Source organism: Myotis brandtii, unplaced genomic scaffold (assembly GCF_000412655.1).
Source record: "Myotis brandtii unplaced genomic scaffold, ASM41265v1 scaffold963, whole genome shotgun sequence".
Classification (NCBI taxonomy): domain Eukaryota; kingdom Metazoa; phylum Chordata; class Mammalia; order Chiroptera; family Vespertilionidae; genus Myotis; species Myotis brandtii.
In genome coordinates, this window is record NW_005371986.1 from 489,284 (window position 1) to 494,760 (window position 5,477).

A 5,477-nucleotide genomic window follows, 5' to 3' on the forward strand; every position below is an offset into this window, starting at 1 on the left:
AAAAAAAATATATTTTATTGATTTTTTACAGAGAGGAAGGAAGAGAGATAGAGAGTTAGAAACATTGATCAGCTGCCTCCTGCACACTCCCTACTGGAGATGTGCCCGCAACCAAGGTACATGCCCTTGACCTGAATCGAACCTGGGACCTTTCAGTCCACAGGCCTACACTCTATCCACTGAGCCAAACCGGTGATGGCCTGTTGACTTCTCTTGAAGACCCAGGATATCTGACTATACTTTCAATCAACTGCTGTTAGCTCAGGCAAATCATAAAGTGTTAAAATTATGCCAACTGACGGTGGTGGCTGGGGGGAGAGTTTATGATGACAAACGATGTCTTGGATAATTTCTTTACAAGTGCAGGAAGCCTTTGAAAGGTGAAGATGTGACAAAAACTATGGGTCAGAGAAGGCAGTTCTACAGATGGTTTACACAAAAATGATTGAAGAAAGCAGCTTTCTGAAGATGCATTGTGATTTGAAAAGAAAACCTATTAGTGGTAGTTCCCCAAGCTCAGATCACAGATCGTGCAGAATCACCAAGGAGTGCTTGTTAAACCCACACGTTCTCCAAGTCTACGGAGTAAGGATCTCTGAGGGATGCACCTGGAAACTGCAGCTTTTACAAGTTTCCCAGGAAATTTTTAAACACATTGGAGCCCTAGAGCAGTGGTTTTTAGACCATTTTTTTTAAGGTCACAGGCTCTTAATCTTGGGCAGGAGCACATTGCCTTTAAGAAACTGTTGAAAGTTGTAGACCCTCTCCTCAAAAAATAAAGCATGCAATAAGATAAAATTTTTAATTGAATTTATTGGGGGTAACACTGGTTAATAAAACTATATAGGTTTCAGGGATACAATTCTATAACACATCATCTAAGTATGCAATCATTTTTTAAAGTGTGTCTTTGTGCACATGTATTTCTAAACGTAATTTTCAGGGAATTCAGAAACTCCTCTAACATTCAAGTATGGATTCCTACATCAAGAACTCTTTAAGCTGTTGTGCAATATATTGGACTGTAGCTCAATGAAATGTGATGCAACCATATAAAAACATCCCTTAGCTGCATTATATACAGACATGGAGGATCCCACTGCTGGTTATGCCAGCCTCCGACTCCTCATGTGTGAAATGGAATCATAATCTATGTCATGGATTGATAAAATAAGATGATGTATGTCAAAGAGCTTTTTAAATTCCAAAAGTGTGTTGGTTATTACTATCCCTGAGCTTTTCTTCGTCCCATGACTGAAGAAGGTCACAGCCTTATTTAGGTTTGCATTGCCTTGGCAGTTTTGAAAATGTATACTATGAAATTTCAACCTATCTCTGTTCTGATCAGTCTTTTAAGAAAAAAAGACTAACACTTGTTCATTCATTCAAAAAGCTCAGAGGCTAAGTGTAGAGCATGGGGGGAGGGATACCTTTGGGGGAAGTGCTAAATGTATGGGCTATGGAGTTGGACTACCTAGGTTCAAAACAGGACTTTTTAAAAAAGTAAGTATATTGGGGTGACCTTGGTTAATAAAATTATATAGGTTTCAAGTGTACAGTTCTATGGTACATTATCTGTATATTGAATTGTGTGTCTAGCAACCAAAGTCAAATCTTCCATCACCATATATTTGACCCACTTTACCCTTAACTACCTCCTACCCCCTTTTCCCTGTGATAACCACAATACTGTTGTCTGTGTCTATGAATTTTTCAAACCTAAACTTTTTACTTAGTCGCTTTATAACTTTGAACAAAGTTACTTAATGTATCTGGGCTTCAGTTTTCTCATCTGTATTTCAATATTACTGGGATAATAATAATACTTGCCTCAAATGTTAATGTAGGGATTAAATGAAGCATTACATGCATAGCAGAGCCCAGGGAAACAGAGATTGATACGAGAAAATGAAAACTCATTCTGGTGGCTTAAGTAAAGGCTATGTGGATGCTGAAAGCTGGCCCCACTCTTGAAGAAAGGTGTAGGAGTATAAAGATGTAAAAGAAGATGATGTTCCAGGCAGAGGTGAGAGCATGAGCAAAGGTATGGAAGTCTGGGAATGCTGAAAGGAATCCAGTAGGATGGATGTATGGTGAGAAGCTGGAAAAATAAACTTCAGGAAGGAGCCTGCAAAGGAGCCTCAAAGGACTGCTCAGATTGTCAGAAGGAAAACCAAGAGTGAGTTAGATGGCAAGGACACTGTGCAGACAACTCTTTCAGAGCTTAACTGTGATAGTTCAAGGTGATGTATAGTGAAGGGGAGCATAGACCTGAACACACACAATACCCTGAAGGGAAAATGCCAGGTGAAGAAGAGAACAGCTAGAAGAGAAAAAAAAGAAATTCAGGTCACAGGCAAGATAGGGTATTTCCGAGGACCTGAGGTCCCTACAATTTCAGGAAGAATTGGATTACAAGGCACAGGGAATGGTCATAAACTTGGATTGAGGAAGTTGAAGCACTTCCTTCCATGAACGGAAGAGGCTGGTTTGCTTGCAGTGAGGACAAGATGGTGAGTTAGGAAGTGAGAGTGAGTGGTGAAGGTCAGAGCGGTTCTCAACCTGTGGGTCGAGACCCCTGAAAATACATCCTGCACATCAGATATTTACATTATGATTCATAACAGTAGCAAAATTACAGTTATGAAGTAGCAAAGAAAATAATTTTATGGTTGGGGGTCACCACAACATGAGGAACTGTATTAAAGGGTTGTGGCATTAGGAAGGTTGAGAACTACTGGTATCTGTTTTTAATGAAAGAGGGCCTGGTGAGCAGGACTTAGGGTAGCTTTTCCATCAGCCTGCAGAACCCAGCTGAGTGTGGAGATCATGATGCCACTGGAGCACCTGAACATTTTATTTAAATGAAATGAAACCTTGCAATGGCGCTACTCCAGAAAGCCTACAAATCAAAGAATAGAAATTCTAGATGTGAATATCAATTCAAAACATCACCAGAAAGATATTTGAGAAGGTAGTATTCTGAAATTACATTCTGGTTCTGACAAAGCATGGCAAAATTGGCAAGGAATGATATGCAGGGTATGCAAACATATTATGTGATAAGCAACATTTTATTGAGGAAATAAAAGGTGTTGGAGAAATAGCTCTGTACTGTAGAAATTCTAGATAAGAATATCAATTCAAAACATCACCAGAAAGATATTTGAGAAGGCAGTATTCTGAAATTACATTCTGGTTCTGACAAAGCATGGCAAAATTGGCAAGGAATGATATGCAGGGTATGCAAACATATTATGTGATAAGCAACATTTTATTGAGGAAATAAAAGGTGTTGGAGAAATAGCTCTGTACTGGGACCAAATGACAGTCCTGATGTACCTAATTAACTGCTTTTAGACTTTTGAGACTATTTTAAGCTTCTCTTTAAAATGAGATCTCTGCCTTGCTCTATCCTTTATACCTCAAGAAGTTAGTATAAGTGAGACACACACAAAAACTATTTTAAAAGCAGACATCTTTTTATCCTATTCAACATTAGTATTGTTGTTAAACAATATATAGTTAAACAAAATAAAGTTGAAATAAAATATAAATAGAACATCTCTGGAGAGATACAGAAAAGTCTATAAATGTGGGGGAGGAAATGAGGAACTGGGATGGGCCTGAAACCTTCTTTGCATTTCTGCTACTAGTATTGTTTAAATTTTTGTATCATGTACATTTATTCGCTAGTCTAATTAACTAAACATAATAAATGTATTAGACAAGTCAGAGTTGCTTTTCTGAAAACCATCCTTCATAACTTTATTTGACAAACAGTAACTGAGCACATACTCTATGTCAGGCACTTGGCTTTAAGTTGTGTATTAAAAAAAAAAAAAAAAAAGAATGGTCCTTAGTCAAGAGGATGTATTGCTAACAACTATCAACATAATTGCTTCTCAGGAGGAGGAAGGTGGCCTTGAATTGGGAAGAGCTCTTGAGGGGAGTCTGCATTAATAGTCTAGGTGAAGGAAGATGCATTCTGACACTGCAGAACTGTGTTACCAGGAAAAGAAATGTTGTATTTCAGGGTTTGGAGAGGATCATATAATTAAGGAAAGCTCCTTAGGAAATAGCTTATCAGAGCCCTGTAATGGGTTTTCTAGATGTAGCAGGGCTAAGCCTGAATAGATGGACTCTGGGAGGGAATGTTGGGTACAGGAGAGGATTATTTGAAGACTAAGGCAAAGGAGACTGTTCTAATGACAAATGAATTTGAAGACTAATTTCATGCTCCCTTTTAATTTACAAAGAGTTAATAAAGAAAAAAGAGGACCCCAAGCCAAGCTCCACCACCTACTTTAGCTCCTTGAGCAAGAGATACTTTATTCTGGCTTCAATATCCCCATCTACAAAGTGGGCATAATAATAATTATGCCTCAGAGATTGTTGTTCAGCCAAGAGAAGTACACCTTGAAGTGTTCTGGGTAAGAATTCTAAGGGTCCTCAGGGTCCAATCTGAGTATTTTTAAAGGGAAAGAATGCCAGGTATCCCTTTAATTATTTTCCACCAGGAGAAAGGTAGCGTTAGCATGAAAGGGAGACCTCTGAGAAAACAGAACAGACCTCCCCACAGGTTTGTGAGAAAAGGGAGGGTGTCCCTAGGATGAGATCTATGAACAATTCAAGGTGGGGGGTGCTTCTTCTCCCCTTTACTATTCTCTAGTTAAATTCAATAGAGCACAATTATTGAGGGTCTGCTATGAATAAGGCACTCTTGTAGGGACTCTCTGACATCTGTTCACTCAGAATTATTGGAAAATTCCTCTTCCTGCTCAAATAGGACTTTGGCAAGGAGCAAAAAACTAAAATGTCTTCACTTGCTTATAAACCTGAATCATAATTATAGGTAAGTCCAACTTTTTCCATTTTCGTCTCCAAAGTATTAACTGGGTATAGACTCTGCAGTACCTATCATCATCTTCCAAGATCAATTTAAGGATGACAGAAGTCATTTCTAAATTGTGTGCAAAGCATGCATCATTTTAAATCTATGTAAGGAGTTTACTATTAAAAGCATCTCTTGGGTAGACTCTTGTGAAATGAGTAATCTGCGCAGCTCACAAAAACAATCACTTCCTAACAATTATTTTTGTAGCTATCTGCTTTTGTAATTGAGAAATTTCTTATGGTGAATTACTTACATCTATTTGTAGCTATTTGGCCAGTAGAGAAAACTAAAAGATTAGCACAGTATGTGTGCATGTATACATATATAACTCTATATACATCTATGTCTATAGTATGTATTTGTATATATAATTTGTTTACATGCACAAATATTGGGAATCAGCCTCATCCTGAGGAACAAAATAAGCAATAGGGTATATAATTAGAAGAGAGACAGACAAACAGAAATAGAGACCATAGGAAATTTATTCTAAGTTGCCAAGAAAATTGTAATGGCTACCACCTACTGAAACCCAACTTTGTGAGAAGCATGAAGCAGTTTTATAAATCATTTCTCACCC